We start from the raw sequence: 12494 nt of genomic DNA, 5'->3' as shown, positions 1-12494 counted from the left end.
GTGGTCTTTTCTTCCCATTTCTTTAATTTTCTCTCTTAATTTTTATTCCCTTTTTTCCTTAGGATGTTTATCTTTTTCCCTTTCCTAATTAGATTTCTTCCTCCAAAACTTCCCAGCTGCTTTCCTCTGCCCACACCTGGTTGGGATTTTTATTTATAACGCTGATTTCTGTAGTGGTTCTGATGCTGCTTGCTTTTAAAAAGTGGGGTTGCTGCCCTGTGTCAAGCAGAATACAGTGCTTATGGCAGTTGGTGGAGTAGCCTTTGCTTTGTGCTTCTCCCAAATTGACTCCTTTATAACTTTGGATTCTTAAAATAACAATTATGGATCCTAATGAATGCAAAATTTGAAGAATGGTTACTTTGTCCATGGTGCCTTATTGTGGAAGAAATAATTGGGAAACTAAGGACTGAAGAAAACCTACAGAGGTCACAAAAGAAGTGGTGTTTTCAAGAGGCAGAAAAACAGCCTACTACTGTGTTGAGGGCTGTTGTTGAGGTGAGAGGAGGAGGAGGTGGAGAGTAGACATCTGAGGGAACTCAGTGCCAGCGCTTCAGAGCTCAAGTGACACAGGAGCATGTGAAGGGAAACACTCAAAGAAAAAGCATTAAAAAAACCAATATCCAAATTGAGCATTCTGGTTTAGCCAATGTGTGAGACATTTCTGTTTCATGAGTTAATTAGAAAATCGTATTGTATGTTTATCTAGAATAAAGTAAAGCCAGGTTTTCATACTGCTAGTTAAGGGAAGGAAAAATGATAACTGAGCTCAAACAAACTGTTTTAAAAGAGGAGCTGGTGATAGAGCAGACTCAGAGTTGGAATGCAATTTCCAGTTGAGGAAAAGGAAGCCTTATAAGGTGGGACGAATGGTGCTTAAAGCTAACCTAGAAGAGGCTGGGTATTCACATAGGTGATCGGGGTCACAGTCATCTGTTAGCCAGAATAGTTCAGATAGGAGTTAATTGAGTAAGGCTCTCCCTATTAAATTTCTGTTGGGGAAGACTATATTCTATTGGGAAGATAAACAGGTAAAACATAAAACGTAACCATTAATTTCAACCTCAATATTTTAAACATTAATGTAACTTTGGAGGAAAAACAATTTTTCCAATAGCAAACATTTAAAAATTTTAGGGTATTTCAAATTCATATAATAGACAAAGTGTGCTTAATTTTACAGCATTGCTTACATATGCATATTATGATGTGTTAAAGTGTTAATAATTTGTTTAGGAAATCTGAACTAAACAGCTCTAATTTAGGATAGTGGCATTTGTGGATCTCTAAATGTTGGTCTTCTCTGTAGGATTCTCAGTGTCTAGTTGTGGGACATATATGATAAATACTAATATATTGACCCGTTTTTACTATTTAACACTTTAACCAATTAACCTACCAATCTGTTGGTGGTTTCAAGTAATTATTTTTCTCAGGTACGATTATGCTTTACAATATTTGATTCTGTGTTTATGTATTTTAGAAATTACTGTTTTTTAAAGATCTGTATGTCCTTAGTGTGGTAGACAGGTTCAGGTGTTACTACATTTTAAGGAACATTTATCCGTCCCATTTCTGAGAAGCCACCAGCCCTTGACACTAGGCAGTGTTTCTCTAGGGGAATTCAATAGGCAGGCTCATGCTGGAAACATGAAGAGGCTGAATCACCTGTAAAATAATGCCCTTGCTTCAGGCAGAGAACATAGCTGTGATTCCTATGACCATTTTCAAGGAAGGAACAAGTTCTTTGTAAAAATGAAAACGTAACCTACATCAGCGTATCTGGAGCCAGAACTCTAGAGCAAAGGCCTCACACTCAGATTGGCAGAGCCGAGTTTTACAATCTCTGCCTACATTTAAGCAGTCCCTACTCACGGGTGAACCCTGACAGCAGAAGCAGTCGGGGTAGCGTGCTCCTGTCCTCACCATGTACACCTCTCTCTGAAACCACTTTTCTGCTTGTGTCTCAGAGATCACTCAGCACTGCAAGTTTCATTCGAAAAAAGTTACCACCCTGAGTCTGATGTATTTTGAAAACTGAGATCACAGTAACCTTTGGACACAGTGAGCTATGCACTCTAAAACCTTTACCTGGGAGCTTGTTAAGAATGCAGAATCTAAGGCATCTTGCCAGACCTACTGTTAGAATCTGCATTTTAATAAGACCCTCAGAGGTGATTCAATGGCACAGAAAAAATTGCAGAGCACTGCTTTAAACACATTTTACCACAGCAAAGTAAAATGACACTTTAATTTAAGATACCGTCATACTAACATGACATCATCAGGATAACATGAATTTTTTTCTTTTAGTTTAGGTGTGAGGAAGATGATTTAATACTATCATAGAGAAAGTGCTTTTATCTTGAATTTTGGATATGCAGATAGTTTTAGCAGGGGTTTCTCTGGTGAGTTTTAATATACTAACACTTAAGTCACTCTACATCTCAGTTATATTGGAGCAGCCTGTGGTCCGAGGGCCGGCAGCAGTGGCTGCACTTGGGAGCTTGTTAAAATTATAGATGCTCAGATCATACTCCATTCTAATGAATCGGAATCTGGGGGAGGGGCCCTGTACTTTATGTCTTAGGCACTCCAGGTGATTCTTCAGGCATGCTGAAATCTGCTTTGGGGAAGTTTTCAGAGTATGAGAAATGATACGGAGGAGAAAAGTTGGAGGCTATTGTTACAATGTGAATTGTGGTGCACCCAATGTTCACAGCAGCACTATTTACAACAGCCAAGACATGGAAGCAACCCAAAGGTCCATCAACAGATGAGTGGATAGAAAAGATGTGGGTGGCAGGGGGTGGTGTGTGTGTGTGTGTGTGTGTGTGTGTGTGTGTGTGTGTGTGTGTGTGTGTGTGTGTGTGTGTGTGTGTGTGTGTGTGTGTGTGTGTGTGTGTGTGTGTGTGTGTGTGTGTGTGTGTGTGATGAGATATTACTCAGCCATAAAAAAGAATGAAATAATGCCATTTGCAGCAACATGGATGAATTTAGGGATTATCATATTAAGTGAAATAAGCCAGACAGACATACAGTATAACTTACACGGAATCTTAAAAACAAAAACAAACCCAAATGGGCTTTCACCAACATAGAAAACAAACTATGGTTACCAAAGGGGACAGGAGGGAGAGGGACAAATTAGGAGTTTGGGATTAACCGATATGCTCTACTGTACATCAAATAGATAAACCAAAGTCCTATTGTACAGCACAGGGGACTATATTCAATACCTTGTAATAACCTAAAATGGAAAAGAACCTGAAACGTAACTCTAAATGATACCTGAGATATAGAAGGGCTTTTACCTTTGGAAAAGATCACCTCAGTCCCTTCTCAAAGCCCATGGACCACGTCTCCTCTGTGGAGAAGAGAAACATCTGGGTATTGGGACTGAATTCAGCTGCAACTGGGTCATTGACCTAATAGGTGGGAGGAAGAGGGACAGATGTGTAATAAAAACCAGAGAATTCGAAATAAAATTTATAAATATGAAACGAATTTGTAAGCAAGATAGATACTTTACTCTCAGACATAAAGTTACATGATCCGAGGTGCCAGGCGACACTGTGGAAGTGACAGATTCAACCACACTATGCTTTAAAGACACAATCGACATCACCATGTTAAGTATTCGGAGAATTCCTAGTTCCAGTTGTAAAGAATATATATTATATATTAATAAATATGTGCATATTGGAGAATATAACTTATTTAAGATTAAGACCCTCCCAAGTGTGAACACTAGCATTTCCACTCTGATCCAGGATTTGCCGAGTATCTATAAAAGATCAAAGGTATCTTCCTAGTCATTGGAGACAACAGTGAGAAAGACTCTACAAATGTTTGGTATAAAATTTTGGAAAGCATTGTGGATTTGAACTCCTTTTAAGATGCATGTATAGAAAGCTAGGCTGTGGGAGTAAGTGAGCAAGACACATGGTTCTCTCTCCCATGGACTTTGTATTGCTTTTGGGGAGACAAATGATCAGTGTATAAAAGAATTTCTCAATATCAGTTCTATTGACATTTGGACCAGGTATTTATTGTGGGGGCCTGTCTCGTGCCCTGTAGGATGTTCAGCAGCATCTCTGGCGTCTCCCAACTACATGCCAGTAACACTCCTACTGTGACAACCAAAAATGTCTCCAGGCATTGCTGAATGTCCCCTGGGGGGGTGGAGGTGGGGTAAAATCATCCCTCATTGCTGAGAAGCACTGATATGTAGCACCTTCAAGAAGTGGCAAGTGCCACTGAGGAAAAGAAAGCAGGGTTAAAAGGGCTGGAGAATGAGGGATGACAAGGACTATCGTGGACAGGATGTTTTCTGAAGAGGGTCCACTGAAGCAGAGACATAAATGGAAGTGAGGCAGTGAGCTTTGTGCAAGGAATTGGGTAAAGTCTTCAGGTGAAGACAACAGCCAAGTGTGAAGACTGGCAGGGCAGAGGAGGACAGAATTGTTCAGAAACAAAGCTAGACCTTTGTGGCTAAAAAGGAATGAAGAGTGAGTTGAAGCTTCAAAAAGACAGAGGCCAGGTCATTTAGGGTGGAGAAGGCTGTGGTGGGAGTCTATGTTTTCATTCTGAGTGATAGGCAAATGAAGGGTTTTGAGTAAAAGAGTGATATGGATTATCCGTGGTTACTCAAACCAAATTTTTTTTTAGCTAGTCTTCAAAATTGAATTATTCCGAAATAAGTAGAGAAAACAAGCCATAAATTAGTTTTTTCTCAGACACTCATCATTATTTACCCGCTCTTGCATTATTAAGTTTACTCCAAAGCCTTAAATATTAAAATGCTAATTAAGCACTGTTGCTTAATTGTACATCTGACAAAATACAGTGCTGGCAGCTATTATAAATGATCAAAAATCGTTCTGGAAACCATCTGGCATACTCCAACTGAATGTGTCCTGGATTATATACTTTTAACAGTGACCCAAATACTATATTTCTAAGTCCTTTGTGAGGTTGAGAGAAGCAGCTCTTAGGCATAGAGTACTTTGAATATTAATTTAATACAGGACACTCATTTGAACTGATCTGCATTTAATTATTTAAGCTATCTTAGGCTTAGGTCCGTTTCTGAGTCTCAACTTTGCAAAGCATTATAAAATACCACTCTGGCTTTCCAGAAAAAAATCGAGTGAAAAAAAGAAACATTTCCTTTTTCTACCCCTTTTTAGACTTAAAAAAAAATCTCTGCAATGATGTGCTGTATTTCAAAGCAGAGGTTTTTGTGTAGAACATGTGTGTGGTGAGACATTCCTGAAAATACAGGGGTTAAAGGAGGAGATTTAAACAAGTATAGTGAATTGATAAACCAACATGAACTGATAAAGCCAAACTAAAGGCATGCTAGAAAGTATGTTTTAACCAAGTGAAAACCTTAAAATCCATAGCTGTGACCAAAAACATCCTTACCTGTTGGAACCTGATATCAAAGCCAAAGGTGATGGGATCCTGCAGGTGACAGATGATGAGTAAAATGTATTCTTGGTGGCTTACATGAAATTAACTTCTGGGTACATCCCAGAGTAGTCTCAGATCTGTTAAGGTTTTTACTAGAATAATTAAATAGCTTTTTGCAGCCTTAACTTGACAGTGATTATCAGAAGAGTCTAAGTTGTAAGAAACGATAGTGGAGCAAGATAAAAAGAGAGCAGTGATAATGATTCTAATTGGCAAAATAAAGAAGTGGAATAGTTTATCGGTAGGCATAGTGGGCAGGGCAATGCTTCAGAAGTGAACTTACCTCACCTTCTCTGCCCAAGTCAAGACTGGCAACTCTGGGTCTTGACTCTTTGTTATTGCTGGGGATCCCTTGTGTCTGGAGAGGTACCCAGCTCTGATGACAGATTTTATCTTCGGATGATGAGGTTATGAGAGGACTGAGGGATCTAGATGGTTGCCTCTGATTCTACAACATCCACAGTGTGTGTGTCTTATCTCTAGGACACCAGCCTTTAACACTGTGTGTCATGTATCTTCAGTAAAAAGAAAGTCTCTCAGAATTTAGTTAAAACTGGAGGCTTTGTAATTTAAACAAGCTAAATAACAGACTGATTTTAAAAAAAAAGGATTTATTAATAGTACTTGCCAAAAATTAGATTATGCATATATTTTTCTTACTATAGAGTATTCTCTTTTTTGATACTGCTTAGCTTATAACCCAAGGGAGCTTATATGGGTATAGACTGGATATATTGGAGAAATGGAGACAAGTAGAAATTATTTCTTCATCTTCAACTGCTGTGAATTCCCGATTTGTCTAATCATGGGACTATTCACAAGTTTTTCTTTATTCTTCCTCAGTCACAGAATAACTGAGGATTTGAATGCCATTCTTGTTAATGATAGAAACTTCTTTTTCATCCCAAACTTAAATCCTGTCCAGAAAATTGAACTCACTGTGAAATCTGAGATGAAACACCAGTGCTGTGCTGGTTGATGGAAGGTGGGTTCCTTCCTCAAGAGGCTCCATGTAAGGGAGGCATTAGGGTGGTCTGCAGCCATCCCCTGAGAGGAGGGAGAGGCACCTGGGCAGCTGGGGAGAGGACAGATTATAGGCAATGGCAGCATCTTTCCAGAGCTCAGCTGCAGTGAACCATCACTCATCAGACATGATCTTGTTTCAAAAACCCTGGAGAAACCCAGTGAGGAATGTGTACTGCTCTTACAGACCACTGGTATTTCTCGGCAGCCAATGCTTGAATTTTTCTCAAAGCTTCTGCGATCTCACGCAGATTGGTGACTTCTTTGGGTGAGGCAGTGCTGTTGCCTAGCAGCAAGGCTCAGGGGAGACATGGCCAGCCACCCTCTGTCCTGCAGCTGACCACCATCCTGCCTTCCTCTTTGATGTGCATGCTGGGTGGAGACAGGGAGTCTGAGCGGAGGGAAAAGGAAGACTACGGATGACATATGATACAGAGCCAGCCATACTTCAGACAACCAAAAAATCACAGCCACATTCATCAGTTCACTCAGTCCTATGCAATCAGTCCCTTTGACCAACACTTCCACGAAATTAGAGTTTTTCCTTAGACTTCTCAAATATCCTACCAGCTGAGCAAGTATGATTAAAAAGAAGCCTGTACTTGTCAAAAAGTCACTTTTACAAATCCACCTGAAGATGAAGTGGTCCTGCAAAGCATCAGCTTAACTGTCTATGAATGACCAAAAGACCCAAAAAGGCAAGGTAAAAGATCTGATTACAATTGTTTTTTGACAAAGAAGCTTATTCAAGTTGCTGTGACTTACAACATTTCAAGATAACAACTAGAATTATGACTGACAGCATTATACCAGGACATATCTAAACTTCAGGAACTTTATGTGACTTCTAGAATGTTCATATTAACAACATTTATGCAAGTTCACCAAGAAGAGAGAGAGGGCACAAGTAAGAAATGAAAATGGATAAATTAAAACCAACACCACAGAAGAACAAAAAATCATAAGAGAATACTATGAACAACTATATGGCAATAAATTGGACAACTTAGAAGAAATGGACAAGTTTCTAGAAACATACAGTCCACCAAAACTGTATCAAGAAGAAACATCATTTGAACAGACCAATTACTAGAAATGAAATAGAATCAGCAATAAAAAACCTCCTTGCAAACAAAAGTCCAGGACCAGACGGCTTCACTGGAAAATTCTATCAAACATGCAAAGAAGAGCTCTTCTCATTCTGATCCTTCTCAAACCCTTCGAAAAGATTGAAGAGGAGGGAACACTCCCAAATTCATTCTGTGAAGCCACCATCACCCTGATACCAAAGCCAGACAAAGACACTACCAAAAAAAAAAAAAAAAGAACTATAGGCCAATATCGCTGATGAACATAGATGGAAAAATCCTCAACAAAATATTAGCAAACAGAATCCAACAGCACATAAAAAGATTATACACCATGATCAAGTTGAGTTTATCCCAGGGACACAAGGATGGTTCAACATACTCAAATCAATCAACCTGATACACCACATCAACAAGAGAAAAGGACAAAAATCACATGATCATCTCAACAGGTGCAGAAAAAGCACTTGATAAAATTCAACACCCATCTAAAGTAAAAAGTCTCACCAAAGTGAGTATAGAGGGAACATATTGCAACATAATAAAACCTGTTTATGACAAACCTACAGCCAGCGTAGTACTCAATGGTGAAAAGTTGAAAGCCTTCCCATTAAAATCTGGAACAAGACAAGGATGCCCACTCTCACCACTTCTATTCAATATAGTATTGGAAGTCCAGTCCTAGCCATACTAATTAGACAAGAAAAACAAATAAAAGGGATCCAAATTGGAAGAGAAGAGGTAAAATTGTCATTATATGTGGATGACATTATACTATATATAGAAAACCCTAAAGGCTCCATGCAAAAACTAAGAGAGCTGATAAAAGAATTCAGTAAGGTAGCAGGATACAAGATTAACATACAGAAGTCAGTTGCATTCCCTTACACTAACAATGAAGTATCAGAAAAGGAAAATAAAGAAACAATCCCTCTTAAAATTGCATCCAAAAAAATTAAATATTTAGGAATAAATCTGAACGAGGAAGTGGAAGATTGATACGCGGAGAATGACAAAACGCTAAGGAAATTGAAGATGACTTAAAGAAATGGAAAGATATCTCATGTTCTTGGATTGGAAGAATATTATTAAAATGGCTATACTACCCAAAGCAATCTACAGGTTTCATGTGATCCCTATCAACTTACCCAGGACATTTTCCCACAGGACTAGAACAAATATCTAAAATTTATATGGAATCACTGAAGACCCAGAATTGTCAAAGCAATACTGAAGAAAAAGAATGAAGCTGGAGGAATAACCCTCCCAGGCTTCAGACAATGCTACAGAGCTACAGTAATCAAAACAGCATGGTATTGGTACAAAAACAGACATATGGATCAATGGAACAGAATAGAGAGCCCAGAAATAAACCCACAAACTTTTGGTCAGTTAATATTTGACAAAGAAGGCAAGAGCATACACTGGAGTAAAGACAGTCTCTTCAGCAAACGGTGTTGGGAAAACTGGGCAGCTGCATGTGAATCAATGAAGTTAGAACACTATCTCACACCCTACACAAAAATAAACTCAAAATGGCTTAAAGACTTAAACATAAGACAAGACACTATAACCTCTTGAAGAAAACAGGCAAAACATTCTCTGACATAAATCTCAGCAACGTTCTCCTAGGGCAGTCTACCCAGGCAATAGAAATAAAAGCAAAAATTAACAAATGGGACCTAATTAAACTGATAAGCTTCTGCACCGCAAAGGAAACCATAAGCAAAACAAAAAGACAACCTATGGAATGGGAGAAAATACTTGCAAAAGATGAGACTGACAAGGGCTTAATTTCAAGAATATATAAACAGCTCATACAACTTAATAACAAAAAACCAAATACCCCAAACAAAAAAGGCAGAAGACCTAAACAAGCAATTCTCCAATGAAGACATACAAATGGCCAAATAGGCAAATGAAAAAATGCTCACTATCACTAATTATCAGAGAAATACAAATCAAAACTACAATGAGATTATCACCTCACAGCAGTCAGAATGGCCATCATTAAAAAGTCCACAAATGACAAATGCTGGAGAGGGTGTGGAGAAAAGGGAGCCCTCCTGCACTGCTGGTGGGAATGTAGTTTGGTGCAGCTGTTATGGAAAACAGTATGGAGACCCCTCAAAAGACTAAAAATAGACTTACCATATGATCCAGCAATCCCACTCCTGGGCTTATATCCAGAGGGAACCTTAATTCAAAAAGATACATGCACCTCAATATTCATAGTAGCCCTATTTACAATAGCTAAGACATGGAAGCAACCTAAATGTTCATAGACAGATGACTGGACAAAGAAGCTATGGTATATTTATACAATGGAATACTACTCAGCCATAAAAAAGAATAAAATAATGCCATTTGCAGCAACACGGATGGACCTGGAGATCATCATTCTAAGTGAAGTAAGCCAGAAAGAGAAAGAAACCATATGCTATCACTTATATGTGGAATCTAAAAAAGAGAAGATAAATGAACTTTTTTATAAAACAGAAACAGACTCACAAATATACAAAACAAACTTACGGTTACCAGAGAGGGGAATGGGGTGGGAAGGGATAAATTAGGAGTTCGAGATTTGTAGATACTATATATATAAAATAAATAAACAAGTTCATACTGTGTAGTACAGAGAACTATATTCAAAATCTTCTAGTAACTTATGGTGAAAAAGAATATAAAAATGAATATATGTATGTTCATGTATGACTGAAGTACTATGCTGTACACCAGAAGCTGACACATTGTAAACTGACTATACTTCAATAAAATATATATATAAACCCCAACATTTATCCATACCATATAATTTGAGGAGGCTTATTTGCCAATGTTTCACATGCAACTCAACATACCAACCAGTCCTAGTTAGTGTAATAGTTTTCTCTGAGATGTCTCGGGGCCCCTGAGGCATCCCGAAGTTAGCTGAAGTCAAAAGGACTTTCATTAGAATTTGATAGGAAGTTTGTCAAAAGTATCAAAAATTTTCACACCATTTGTTATCAGAAGCATTCTAAGTAACCTTGTTCTCTCAGCAGAGAGGAGGCGAATCCAGACCTGCAGCAGCCTATTTTAATAACAAAATCCGAATTAAATTTAATCTAATCTCAGCCAGGCCATGCACAGAACTCCCTTTTCAGGGCTCCCTTTCTTCAAACTTTCCACAGCTTTCTGTATCCATATTAGTCTGTCCCTTATTTTTTTTCCCCCCATCTAGAAACAATCAGCTCCAAGACCAAGTCACTTTTTCCCTTAACAAAATGCAATTCCATTTCTCATACCATTTTTTTTTACTCAAAACCCACATCCTACTTTCCTACTGCACACTGAAATGTTTCCCCATTTTCCTAGCTTCAATTACATAGTTAATTTAGAATCCTCAGTTCCCGCAAATCCCAATCTCTAGTGAATGTTTCAGTATCTTAATTTTGTTTGGGAAATGACCTAGCTATTCAACTATTCAGTAACTTCCATCATTTAACTTAATTTCACACAACTCTAAAATTTTAAGTCACCAAATATCTGGAGAGAATCATTTTTAAGCAGACATTCCTAAAACATAATCATTGCCAAAGAGTTCACTCAAAAGCTCTTTACCTCGTTTGCATTTAATTTACTTATAAGAATTTCATCATACCAAGTTAATTTTTTCTTTCTGCTGACAAACTCTGCAACAGAAATGACATGAACTTATTGACCTTCTGTCAACGTAGGTACAATAAAAGACACATCTGTATTGATTATACCGATAAGCTTAAGCTAGCTTATTAAAGATATCAGTTCAGTATTGAACATTTCCCAGATCACATGAACCCGAAATTCTAGCTCTTTTATACTTAGAAGTATTTAATTTGTAAGCACTTACTTTTAAGTCAATTAAATAAAGCTCATCCACAAGTCAATTTTCTTATGTAAAGACAGAACCAGAGATCTCACAGGTTTTCCATTTGAGTTAAAAAACAAACAAATCCTCTTTCTTCCCTTGAGAGCCCAGGAAGATCATCTACATTTCAAAGGCACAGAAAAGAAGTGCAGAGTCCTCCTCTAACTGCTTTTACAAAACCCAACCGTTTTGGCTATTTTCAGGGATTTTCTTTTTTTCCAGTTCCCATATATCCACTTCGGTTTAAACAACTAACAGTAATAGACAGTAACATGTATATATCATTCGCTCACATTCACATGCCTCAATTTCCGCAAAACCACGACAAGAACAGGATTTGGACTCAGGTACACCTTCACAAACACACACACCAGCCGCCCACCCTCACCCCCAAGATAAAAGCCAAACTGCGAAAGGCCCACTTTGATGTAAGAGCAGAGACATTAGGGACCATTGTTCTTCAGATCTCAGGGGTACTGAGCCCACACAGTGTTACAATAAAAAATATCTCTTTCATTTATGGGAGCATAGCTGAAGATCTAGTTTTGCAAAATTTGCCCTAGGAGGACTCTAAAATGGAACAGAGCCCTGATCATCCATACTTAATTATTCACAGCTAATGTTATCGAATGTCAAGCAAACAACGATCCAAAACAGTCTCTGGGGTCACAGTTCTCTAGCTCCAAAAGGGGGATTCCCAACCAATACCCCATCAATTCAAAAGGGGTAAACCCCAACCAGCGCCCCATCAGAGATGAAGCTGAATGAAAGAACAAGGCTAGCATGGGAAAATCCCAACCAACGCAGTAGGGAAGAATAAACTGGTGTCTGTCACACGTGAGCCCTGTTACCAACGATGTCTTAACTGGCCAGCGCAAGTACTGATACATACACACATACAAACAACAAAAGATCAGACGAGGTGCACTCTAAAAATTCCACTTCCACTCTTAGACAGAGGCGTCCAGGATGGCCTGGCTCCCAACGAGAATGGACCCAGAGCGGCTCCCAGTGAG

This window comes from Camelus dromedarius, chromosome 1 (assembly GCF_036321535.1).
Source record: "Camelus dromedarius isolate mCamDro1 chromosome 1, mCamDro1.pat, whole genome shotgun sequence".
NCBI classification, from domain to species: domain Eukaryota; kingdom Metazoa; phylum Chordata; class Mammalia; order Artiodactyla; family Camelidae; genus Camelus; species Camelus dromedarius.
Note: the sequence above shows the minus strand (reverse complement) of the source record.